This window comes from Elaeis guineensis, chromosome 9 (assembly GCF_000442705.2).
Source record: "Elaeis guineensis isolate ETL-2024a chromosome 9, EG11, whole genome shotgun sequence".
In the NCBI taxonomy this organism is placed as follows: domain Eukaryota; kingdom Viridiplantae; phylum Streptophyta; class Magnoliopsida; order Arecales; family Arecaceae; genus Elaeis; species Elaeis guineensis.
In genome coordinates this window covers 25,110,041-25,123,542 of record NC_026001.2, presented here as the reverse complement: position 1 = coordinate 25,123,542, position 13,502 = coordinate 25,110,041, and the positions used below count along the sequence as shown (strand labels likewise).

Here is a 13,502-nt window from a genome sequence, read left to right as displayed (position 1 = left end):
GCGGTTAGCATGAACTGTTAGGTTGATCTAATCGAAACTAATTAAACTAGTTGGTATCTAAGGTAAACCAGACCGATGGTTTTTAATTGGGAGCCCGCTTACCTGGCCATTTTTGATGTGTCTAAGGCAAGCTTTGCCGACCCTCCGCTGATCGAACTTACTTGGCTCTTGGTGAAATTATATTTTGATCGGATCACTTGACTATTCGAGCTGACCCATGTCAGCTAGGTAAATCAGTGTGACTGATTTAGGTGCTCCTAGACCAGCCCTTTTAATGGTCTCCCTTAAGCTGACTTGGTGAAGCCAGTGGGAGGATCATGATAAGCTGGTTCATCTGACCTCATCCTCTAAATTATTTAAATCTTCTAAAATTATTAGGTCCTTAAAATGATAAAGTTATGGAGATAACTGAGTCATAGCCTCCCATTAAGGTGTTTGATAATGAGTCCATTAACTCAATAATCATTGCAGACCCAAAGGCCTGGTGCTTGTTGACTAATGGAATTATCACTCATCATATGACGACTTGAAAGTATCTCTCTGATGGTGGTTAGGTGAGCCAACCAAAGTTGGACTTAATCATTTGTTGGTTAGATGCACCAAGTATGGTCATGTTAATGGTTGGACCTAACCAGATCCTTACAGTGGAGGCCAAAGCCTACTGATTAGGTTTCTGGGTAAAATTAAAATTACTAAAATTATTTAGAGAAATAATTGGTTATGAACCTACCCTTAGATGTACATGGGTTGGCCAACAAAGTTGGGCTTGTGTGCAGTCTAAGTGGATTCTAGTACCCACTAAGGAATTAGGGTAATTCTCGAATTGGAGGTAGAGGCTACCAATTCGAATAAAATAGTGAGAAAAACTTTTGATTAAAGTCCAAATCTTTAGGTTTAATGAATCAATTACTAATTAGGTTATGATTTTTTTTTGTGCAGATATGGCCACTTTCCTATCGCTCCGATCATTGTTGGACAATGATAAGTTGGTGGGACCCAACTTTGATAGCTGGTACAAAAGTTGAAGATAGTCCTGGAGTATGAATGGATCCTATATGTGATAATGATCCTGCACCTGAGGAGCCAGCTGCCAATGCACATGGAACAGTCAGAGACACTTACCAGAAGTGGCTCATGATCGACTACGGTGCACTGTATCATGTGGCTGCCATGAGCGATGAGTTCAGTCACAATTCAAGATGGCTCAGCCAAAGGACATGCTTCAAGTGTTGGAGGATGCCTTTGGCACACCCGATGACGTGGAGAGGCACAAGACTAGTTTGCCATCTTCAATGCCAAAATACGGATGGTGTCTCTGTCACTGATCATGTATTGTACATGATCGAGCTGATGGAATGATTGAGCAAGCTCGGCTTTTCCTTGCATGAGTAGCTTGGAAGGATGCAATACTAAACTCGCTGCCCAAGTCTTATCTCCCATTCCTCACTCATTATAGAATGACAAAGCTTGAAGTGAACTACCACGGGTTACTGGGGTTGCTTCAGAACTTTGAGAAGGATCACCAACTCCACAAGGAGTCGGTGAACTTAGTGGGAGGTTCATCTTCTGGTTCTCGACCCTTTAAGAAAGGAAAAAGAACAAGAAGAAGAAAGTGAAAAAGATGCAAGTTCAGGTTGGGACATCAGTGCAGAGCCAGATCAAAAAGATCAAGCCGATAAGAGTCAAGCTAATGCTTCTTTTGTAAGAAGCGGGGGCACTGGAAGAAGAACTGTCCCCAGTACATTGTCTCCCTAGATCCGAACAGGTAGAGAAAGCAGCAAGTTATTGCTGGACAAGGTATTTATATGATAACTCCTTGCAATTTCTCTATTTATGATATAACTGACTCGGTATTGGATACCGATAGCCCTTACCATATTTGCAATTTCGTTGCAGGGTTGCAGGTCAGTAGGAGATTCGAGCAAGACGAGAGGTTCCTGAACGTTGGAGATGGAAGATCAGTTTCAATTCTAGCATTAGAAATTTTGAAACTTGTATTTGAATCCCATATCGTTGTTCTTAATGATTGTCATTTCTGTCCTAGTTTTTTTTTTAAATGTCATTTCTGTAGGCCTTCTGGCCAAAAATGATTATGAAATTTTAATAAAGAAACAAGTTTGTAATATCATTATGAATGGTGTTACTATTTTTTATGGATATTTGAACAATGGTGTGTATATGTTATCACAACCTGTTAATGTAGTCTATTCAACTGGCAAGCACCTTAGATTAGATAGTGTGTCAGATATCTATTTATGGCACTATAGGCTAGGTCATATAAACAAGAACAGAATAAATAGGTTGATTCAAGAGGGAATCCTCAAAGTCAGTGATTGTGAATTACTTCCAACCTGTGAGTCCTGTCTTCTTGATAAAATGATCAAGTCACCTTTTACTAAAAAAGGTGAGAGAGCTACTGAGCTCTTGGGCCTAGTACATACTGATGTATGTGGGCCCATGAGCACAAGTGCTAGAGGTGGATATTTCTACTTCATCACTTTCACAGATGATCTATCCGATATGGATATGTCTATCTGATGAAATATAAGTCGGATTCATTTGAAATGTTCAAATAATTCTGAAATGAAGTAGAAAAATAAACTGAGAAGAGCATTAAAACTCTTCGATCTGATCGAGGAGGAGAATATCTTTTGATAAACACTTAATTTAAGTCATTTAAAGTAAAAAATTATATTTAATTTATTTTATTTATTAAAAATTTGATACTTTTTTTATGCTTTATCGAAAAGGTGATCGTCGATATAAAGAGTCTAATTCACAGATCAAAAAGACTAAAGTTTAAAAAAAATTAGACTTAAAATAAAATTAAAATAAAAGAAGGATGCATACGGTATTATAGAAAATGAAGATACTATGCAAGAAACCCAAAAAGGATATAAGCATCATTTTAAAGAAACAAAAGTTTTTTTTTGTAATTTTCTAATCAAAAAGGAGCGTAAGTGGTTTCCTAACAGCTAACGGGTCCATGAAAGAAGATTGCAGGCGCACGGCATTGCAGGCACGCGGGGCATGGCGAGTTTGCGGGGAGTTTGTGCTGGCGAACATAGTGGCAAATAGAAGGACGCTCATGATAGTAGATGGATCTGAAAATTAAAGCAAAAAAATATAATACTTGGAAATACTTCAAGAGGAAAAATTTGTATTTTCTTTATCTGCTTGTGATCTTTCCATCTCATCCATCCATCTTTTAGTCCTTAGTATTTTCTTTAGTCCCACATCTGAAAATCATGTAAAACTCCTCCCTCCTAACACCTATAAAAAGGCTCTTGTACTCCCATTTGGGAGAGATCTCAGAAATTCTTCTAGAGCCTTGCATAGAGGAAGAGAAAGGGACTACTCCATGAGCAGCTAGGCTAGCAGTCTCGAGAGTGGAGAAAATATTTTGTAACGATATAGAGTGGGTTTATTGTTCTAAACTTTCTTGTATTTCTTTATATGCAATAAAGATTATGCTTTTTATTTAAATTGTCATGAGTTTTTTATTTGCTCTCTTTCATATGCTTTTATTTATGCTTTCCTGTTAGATTAATATTAGGAACAAATTTTACTTTTTGGAGACGCACCTGATCTATGGGTACGAGGCGTGTCGAGAAAAGAAGAGTTGTTTACCTAGTATTTTTTGGAGATGCGTCATGATCTATGGGTACGGGGTGTGCCGAGAAAAGATAGGTATTTTTTCTAAGATTAATCACATCTATTTAATTAAAAAAAAAAGAGATACAACTCTACTAGTGCAAAATTAATTCAAAACTCTCGAGCTCTTTATTTTCTAATTACATCAATATTAAGATAATTTATTTTTTAAATCAAAACAATGCTTCTTTCTTTTATTTTGCAAGCTCAACTTAGCCCAAGGTCCCTGAGGATACGATCTCGACTCATCCTACCTACGTAGTGAGTAGAGTTATTTTTGGTGCTATCAACAACTACGCATCAAATTTTGGCATCGTTGCGGCAGATCTTGGCACAGTTGAATTAAAAAAAAAATCATTGATATTTTATAAGACTTAACTAAAATAGTGTAATCTCAAATATAAAAATCTCTAACTTGATTGGACACCTTGTTCCTTTGCATTGCGTCTCCATAATTAACTTTAAGGGCACAACCCATTAACTAAGATAAGGTAGGGATTTGATCACCCTTCCTTGGCCCACAAATCACTCCCTTGCATTTGCATAACCTAGACCTTAATCTAAAATTAATTAGACGTTGATCCCTAAGGATTTCGAGCTCATTAGGACAAGTGACCCTGAGAGTTGAACCAGGTTAGACTTGGTCAGCTAGCTAGTGTCTAGGCAAGTGGTTTGCGGGATGACTGGGCCCAAAGGAAGGTGGATTTTAATTGATTCCGTTCGCTGACCTGGCCAATTTAATTTGTGTCTAAGGAAAGCAATGGAGGGACTCCCACCGACCTTACACTTATCTGGCCAGTTGGTTGGTCAAGCTCTGACTTGGAGGGCTTGAAGGCTAACTACAGTTAGGAGCTGTCTAGAACTAGGAAAACTTTAGGATAGAGAGTCCACTACGTGCTAACTTGATTGTAATTAAAATCTAACCACAACTAATTCTTCTATTAGTTTTAGGACTTCTTAGGATCTCTTCTTTAGAACTCTTTTCTCTCTTCTCCTCTCCTCTTAATAATTAAAAAAAAATCCTTAACAGACTAGGATAGTCCTACATAGACCTTTTAGTTGCATGTTAGGTTGACGATCACTAAAACCCGACTTGCAACCATTAGACGAAGAATTAGAAAAGACTCTTAGGACTATCCAAGTTAGAATCATGGCTGCACCTGGTGAGGCTAATCCTCCATGCTCATTGAGAGAATATTTTACTCCATCCTCGTATACCTACTCTCCATGCATGCAAGCACCTCCAGTAGAAGCTACCCAATATGAGATTAAGTCTAGCATTATTCAAATATTGCCATCATTCTATGGACTTAGTAACGAGGACCCATACAAACACTTGGATGAATTTCTTGAAATTTGTTCCACAGTAAACATCCAAAATTTCTCTGATGATGCCCTTAGGTTGAAACTATTCCCTTTCTCACTTAAGGACAAAGCCAAGCATTGGTTAAACTCCTTAGACTCTATAACCATTTCAACTTGGGATTATCTTCAGAGAGAATTTCTCAAGAAATACTTTTCAATTGAAAAAATAAATCAAATTAGAAAAGCTATCACTAGTTTTTTCCAATTGGAGGGTGAACTTTTTCATGAGACATGAGAAAGGTTAAGGGACCTCATTCATAAATGTCCACACCATGCTATCCCTAAATGGCAACTTTGTCAGTGTTTTTATGATTGTCTATCAAAGAAACACCAATAAATGATTGATGCATCATGTGGTGGGACATTCATGCTAAAGAGTGAGGATGAAGCCTGACAGCTCTTTGAAATACTTAGTGAGAATTCCCTACATTATATGTCTGCCACCTCTAGAGAACAACCCATGCTTCAACAAAAAAAAAGTGGAATTTATTAGATTAAAAATGTCATAGATATCCACAGTAAGGTAGATAAACTATCCCAAAAATTAGACCGTCTTCTAAATACTAGACAATCCTCGATTCCACCTAACCCAATCCAAGAAGCTTGTGCATTGTGTGCAAGTCCGAACTATTTTGTTAGTGAATGCCCAGCCACACCTCAATTTTCTGAGTTTGTGCACGAGTAGGTTCAGCAAGCTTAAGTCCAATAAGCTCGCAGACCAGGAAACGATTCATATTTGAACACTTATAACCCCGGCTGGAGAAATCATCCAAATTTTTTCTGGAGACCACAACCAGTGGTTGGCCCTACCGCACCTCGACCTCAATATCAGGACCCAACATATAGGCATGGACCATACCATCAATTTCAAAATGCTCCTCAACTGTCTACTACTGGTCACAGCTTAGCTTTTGAGGAAAAAGTTCTGAAAGTACTAGAATGATTAGAAGTCAACACTCAGACCCTTAACTCCCACACACAATCCATTGCTAAGCTAGAGACCCAAATAGGTCAACTAGCAACTGCATTCAATAGGAGGGAAGGAGAAAAATTATCTAGCCAACCCGAGAGCAACCCAAGAGGGCAATTTGTGATTGAGAGCTCTAATACCCCAGAAGCTTTTTCTGAACATGCCAAATCAATCATGACTCTGAGAAGTGGGAAGGTCATTGAACACACTAGTAAAACTAATAAGACCGACCCTAAACCTCTAACCAAAGCCAAATCACCCAAGAACAAGGAGCACCTTAAAATAGAGAATGAACCAACTGCACCGGAATCATCTTACTTGCCTAAAGTCCCATTTTTGGATGCCCTGAAAGCCCCTATTCCTACAGATAAGAAGGGAGGAAGACTCGACGAGATGTTGAAATTGTTTAAGCAAGTCCAAATTAATCTTTCCCTTCTAGATGCAATCAAACAGGTCCCTGCTTATGTCAAATTTTTGAAGAATTTATGCACCCAAAAACGTAAATCTAGATCACAAATCCCAAAGAAAGTATGCCTCACTGAACAGGCTAGTTCTGTCTTCCAGCATGCCACTCCTCCAAAGCTTAAGGACCTAGGAGCCCCCATCATTTCCTGTGTTATAGGAGATTATCACATTGAAAAAGCTCTTCTGGACTTAGGGGCAAGTGTGAATCTTTTACCTAGTTCGATGTATGAACTTTTTGGATTCGGAGAACTGAAACCCACATCAGTCACACTGCAATTAGCCGATAGATCAATTAAGGAACCACGTGGAATGCTTGAGGATGTCTTGGTCAAGGTAGATGAGTTTTACTTTTCAGTTAATTTTTTGGTTCTCGACATGGAACTAAGTGGCAACCCAAGATAAATTCTCATTATCTTAGGACGATCCTTCCTAGCTATGGCAAATGCATGCATTAATTGTAGGATAGGAGTCATGGACGTATCGTTTGGAAATAAGAAACTGAGACTGAATGTGTTTGGTACTTTTCAAAGACCATCAATGGATAGTTGCTTCGAAGTAGATACATTAGAAGACATTATAGAAGATGCAATACCCATAATTCTAGCACCAGACCCCTTAGATACTTGCTTGGCTCACTTTGGAGTGTATGACTTTGAGGGATATATGAAAGAAGTTAACACCTTGTTGGATACACCACACGATAAAACCACTTCTCCATGGACAATCAAGTATGAGCCATTGCCCACATTAGCCAGTACACCAATAGTTCTATCTTTAAAATCACCACCTACGTTAGAATTGAAACCCCTTCCTGTTACGCTCAAGTATGTATTTCTAGGACCCAATGACACCCTCCCGGCAATCATTGCATCAGACTTGACCCCTAATTAGGAAACATAATTGGTTGGTATTCTGAAGGAACACAAAGAGGCTATCGGTTGGTCCATTGTCGATTTAAAAGGAATTGACCCCTTCATTTGCATGCACCATATTCATTTTGAGGCAAATGCCAAACCCCATCGAGATATGCAGAGGAGATTAAACCCAAACATGCGTGAAGTAGTAAAGAAAGAGGTGGTAAAGTAGTTAGATGCTAGAATCATCTACCCCATATCTGATAGTAAATGGGTCAGTCCCACTCAAGTAGTATCTAAGAAATCAGGTATTACTGTGGTTGAGAATGAAGAAGCTGAACTGCTTCCCACTCGCAAATCATCTGGATGGCGAGTATGCATAGATTATAGAAAACTAAATACCGTTACTAGAAAGGACCATTTTCCATTGCCCTTCATCGACCAAATCTTAGAACAGTTAGCAGGACAAAGTTTCTTCTATTTTCTTGATGGTTATTTAGGGTACAATCAAGTACCTATATTTTCGAATGACCAATAAAAGACTACCTTCACCTGCCCCTATGGCACCTTCGCTTTTCGACATATGCCATTCGGGCTCTGCAATGCACCCGCTACATTTCAACAGTGTATACTGGTCATTTTTTTGGATATGGTGGATAAATATCTTGAAGTTTTTATGAATGATTTTTCTATGTTTGGAACCACCTTTGAGGATTGTCTCCATAATCTTTCCAAAGTTTTTAAATGGTGTATGGAGACAAATCTCGTCCTAAGTTGAAAAAGAGCCATTTCATGGTGCGGAAAGGAATTGTATTAAGACATATTATTTCTGAAAGAGGAATCGAGGTAGATAAAGCCAAAGTTGAGGTCATTTCAAAACTACCACTCCCTACTTCGGTCCGACAAATACGATCCTTCTTAGGTCATGCTGGATTTTATAGATGCTTCATCAAAGACTTTAGCAAGATTTCAAGACCCCTGTGCAATCTGTTGGCCAAGGACACACCATTTGTCTTGGACGAAGACTGTTTGAAAGCATTCAACACATTACGAACAGCCTTGACAACAGCACCCATAATAAAACCCCCTGACTGGTCCATTCCATTTGAGATTATGTGTGATGCCTCTGACTTTGCAATAGGTGCCGTCTTAGGCCAAAAAATCAATAAGGAGCCACATGTGATCTATTATACTAGCAAGACTCTTTTTGATGCCCAATTAAACTACACCACAATAGAAAAAGAGCTACTAGCAGTAGTGTTCGCTCTTGAAAAATTTTGCTCATATCTGTTAGGGTCTAAGGTTCTAGTTTACTCTGATCATGCAACTCTGAAACATCTCCTCTCAAAGAAAGATACTAAACCGTGTTTGATCAGATGGATCCTTCTTTTACAAGAATTTGATCTGAAAATCTGAGATAAGAAGGGTTTCGAGAATGTGGTAGCTGATCACATCTCCAGGATCTTAGTTGAACACACGATAGGCATAGATGAGGTCAAAGAAAAATTTTCTGACGAACAACTTTTCGCAATCTCCTCTAACCGTCCTCCATGGTTTGCCCATATTGTCAATTACTTGTCAACAAGACAAGTACCTTCTCTTTGGACAAAACAAGAAAAGGATCAATTTTTCTTGCAAATTAAATATTATTTCTAGGAGGAATCTGAACTATTCAAATACTGTTCTAACCAAGTTATTCACCGTTTTGTTTCTGAGAGTGAATTCCAAAGCATTCTCACTTTTTGCCATTCTTCAGCATATGGGGGACATTTTAGTGAAAGAAGAACTGCAGCAAAAGTGCTGCAGAGTGGGTTTTATTGGCCAACGCTTTTCAAGGATGCACATGAATTTGGCCAAAGTTGTCTGTAATGTCAGCAAACAGAAAATTTATCCAAGAAGGATATGATGCCGCTGACCCCCATTTTAGTAGTAGAAATCTTCAATGTTTGGGGGATTGATTTCATGGGACCTTTTCCAGCCTTATTTGGATTCGAATATATTCTGGTGGCAGTTGATTACGTGTCAAAATTGATGGAGGCAATAGCTACACGGACTAATAATAATAAAGTTGTAACTAGTTTTATCCAATGAAACATCATTGGTCGATTTGGCTTCCCAAGGGTGATCATTAGTGATGGGGGGACTCATTTTACGAATAAATATTTTGAAGCACTTATGAAAAAATATAATATTACACACAAAGTGGCCACACCATATCACCCCCAAACTAATGGTCAGGTAGAGGTGTCAAATAGGGAGATTAAACATATCCTAGAAAAGACGGTTAGGCCTGATAGAAAGGATTGGTCTCTTCGCTTAGATGATGCATTATAGGCTTACCGTACAGCTTTTAAAACCCCTATCGGTATGTCACCCTACCGATTAGTTTATGGCAAAGCTTGCCATCTACCGGTTGAATTAGAATATCGTGCACTCTGGGCCATACGAATATTTAATTTTAACATGAAGAATGCAGGTTCTAATCGAAGGTTGCAAATCAATGAACTGGAAGAACTTCGCAACGATGCATACGAGAGTTCACGAATTTACAAGGCTTGAACCAAAGTATTTCATGACAAATATATCTCTAGAAAATCATTTGAGTTAAATCAAAAGGTATGGCTTTTCAATTTCAGGTTATGCTTTTTTTTTGATAAACTTCGATCCCGATGGGATGGACCTTTCATTGTCACACAAATATTCCCACATGGAGCAATTGAAATTCATGACCCTCGGAATGGCAATAAATTAAGGTAAACAGCCAACGTCTGAAGCCATATGTAGATGAAATTGCACATAAAAAATGAATCGACACCATCTACCTGTGTGATCCACTTTATAATGAATAATAAACTTGGCGTCTGCCTGAAGACGTAAAACTTAGCACTTGTTGGGAGGCAACCCAATGATTTCATATTTTTTTTACTTTACTGCAGCTGCAAAAATTTAGAATAAGAGCCTATTAATCAATGAAGCTATCTTTAACTTTCGAAGCAAAATTATCCTAGGTGCACTCTCTCCTTTTATTTTCTTTGCTTTCCTACTCTATTGAGGACAATGTAGATTAAGTTGGGGGGGAAAGAAAATTAATAAAATCCTTGAGTATGGTCAGAAATAATTAATTTTGTGTATCTAAATTTTATTTTGATTAAGAGTCAATTAGGCATCCTCATCAATGAATGATTAACGGTCAAGATAATAGAGATACTGAGGAATAAATTATTAAAAAAATTCAATGAATGGTAGGATTTAGACTAGATCAAATTTTAGGAGTGATTCTACAATCCTCTTCTTATTGATCTCAATAAAGAATCTGCTTCAAGAGAGATTAGGTGGAAAGGTCGAGGTATGCAAAAATTTTTCTTAAAATTTATTTAAATATATATATATATATTAGTTTTCTACTGAGTAATTGGGTCTCTTCACCTAAGTAAGCATTGTGGTTCATGTAAAAAGGTGGGCAATATTAAAAAAAAATAATGGATAATAAGGGGACTAAATTGCAAGAAGATAATAAACCTCTCTCACATTAAGTTAGAAGATTTAAAGAGTAAAGTGGGGAGTTGGTGAAAGAAAAGCTCTTGAAATTTTTTTAGTTAATACTCAGTCACTAATTGGGTCAAATTGATAATCCAATGAAGTATCTTTTTAATGGTCTGACCAGATATCATTTACCTTTTGGGATGCCTAACCTAACTTTTTATTCAAGATCGAGTCGGTACACAATGCTGATATATCTATTTTACTCGAGAACGAGCAAAATTCAAGTTGGAGGGTGTGATAAACACTTAATTTAAGTCATTTAAAGTAGAAAATTATATTTAATTTATTTTATTTATTAAGAATTTGATGCTTCTTTTTATGTTTTATAGGAAAGGTGATTGATGATACAAAGAGTCTGATTCGTAGATCAAAAAGACTCAATTTTGAAAAAAATTAGACTTAAAATAAAAGAAGGATGCATACGGTATTATAGAAAATGAAGATACTATGCAAGGAACCCAAAAAAGATATAAGCATCATTTTAAAGAAACAAAAGTTTCTTTTTATAATTTTCTAATCAAAAAGGAGTGTAAGTGGTTTCCTAACAGCTAACTGGTCCGTGAAAGAAGATTACGGGCGCACGGCATTGCGGGCGCACGGCATTGCGGGCGTGCGACATGGCAGGTTCGCGGGGAGTTAGTGCTGGCAGACACAGTGGCGAACAGAAGGATGCTCATGATAGCAGATTGATCTAAAAATTAAAAGAAAAAAATATAATACTTGAAAATACTTCAAGAGGAAGAATTTATATTTTTTTTATCTGCTTGTGATCTTTTCATCTCATCCATCCATCTTTTAGTCTTTAGTATTTTCTTTAGTCCCACATCTGAAAATCATGTAAAACTCCTCCCTCCTAATACCTATAAAAAGGCTCTTGTACTCCCATTTGGGGGGGATCCTAGAAATACTTCTAGAGCCTTGCATAGAGGAAGAGAAAGGGAGTACTCTATGAGCAACTAGGCTAGCAGTCTCGAGAGTGGAGAAAAAATTTTGTAATGACACAGAGTGGGTTTATTGTTCTAAACTTTCTTGTATTTCTTTATATGCAATAAAGATTATACTTTTTATTTAAATCATCATGAGTTCTTTATTTGCTCTCTTTCATATACTTTTATTTATGCTTTCCTGTTAGATTAATATTACGAATAACTTTTACTTTCTGGAGATGCACCATGATCTATGGGTACGGGGCGTGCCGAAGAAAGAAGAGTTGTTTACCTAGTACTTTTCAAAGATGCACCATGATCTACAGGTATGGGGTGTGTCAAGGAAAGATAGATATTTTTTCTAAGATTAATCACATCTATTTATTTAAAAAAAAAAGAGATACAACTCTACTAGTGCAAAATTAATTCAAAACTCCCAAGCTCTTTATTTTCTAATTACATCAATTTTAAGATAATTTATTTTTCAAATCAAAACAACGCTTCTTTCTTTTATTTTGCAAGCTCAACTTAGCCCAAGATCCCTGAGGATACGATCTCGACTCATCCTACCTACATAGTGAGTAGAGTTATTTTTTGTGCTATCAATGACTACACATCATCTTTCTAGTGAGTTTTTCATATATCTAGGAGAGAATGAAATTCTCTCCCAATGGACTCCTCCAAGAACACCACAGCATAATGATGTATCTGAAAGGAGAAATCAGACTCTGTTAGATATGGTCTGATCCATGATGGGTTTTGCCAGCTTGCCGATATCCTTCTGGGGATTTGCACTCGAATCGGCCTGTTATCTGTTAAATAGGGTTTTAAGTAAGTCTATAATTAAGACTCCATATGAGATATGGACAGGATGTAAGCCAGTACTTTCACACCTTAGGGTCTGGGGGTGCCCGGCCTATGTCAAACGATTAGTCACAGACAAACTTAGACCTAGGTCTGACAAATGCACAATCATTGGGTACTCCAAAGAGATCAAAGGATATTTTTTCTACCATGCTGATGAACAAAAGGTGTTCGTCAGCCTTAAGATAATCTTTTTAGAAAAAAAGTTCCTTGGTGAAGGAACTGTTGCCTCTAAGGTTGAACTTGATGAAGTTCAATAGGTAGAAAAATCGATACCAATAGCTGAACCTGAGTCAGATTTGATTAGATCAGATCCGAAGCCCAATGTACCTGCATCATTAAGGTGATCTGATAGAGTACCGCATCAGTCAGACAGACACTATAATTTCTTGGTCCAGAATGGTGATCCCATTCAACTCGATGAGAATGATGAGGATCCAATCACCTATATGGATGCAATGCAAAGATCTGATTCTAAGAAATGACTTGAAGCCATGAAATCTGAAATAGAATCCGTGAAGGTCAACGATGTATGGACATTGATTGACCCACATGAAGGGGTTAAACCCATTAGGTGTAAATGGGTGTTCAAAAGGAAAAGGGATGCAGACAAAAAGGTGGAGACCTATAAAGTCCGTTTGGTTGCTAAGGGGTATCGTCAACGTTATGGTATTGACTATGATGAGATATTTTCTCCTGTGGCAATGCTCAAATCCATTCGGATAATGCTTGCAATAGCTGTCCATCTGGATTATGAGATCTGGTAAATGGATGTAAAGATAGCTTTCCTGAATGGAGAGCTGACCGAAGAGATGTATATGATACAACCTGAGAGATTTATATCCACAGATGAGTCCAAGG

The 13,502-nt window shown here is 37.6% G+C and overlaps 1 non-coding gene across 1 annotated transcript; it reads right to left on the bottom strand.

Annotated features, from left to right (window-relative positions):
- Positions 1-5,192: 5,192 nt before the first annotated feature.
- Positions 5,193-5,298, bottom strand: LOC140851878 (small nucleolar RNA R71). The gene has a single exon (XR_012134635.1). It is a non-coding gene; the product is annotated as a small nucleolar RNA R71 (small nucleolar RNA).
- Positions 5,299-13,502: the final 8,204 nt, after the last annotated feature.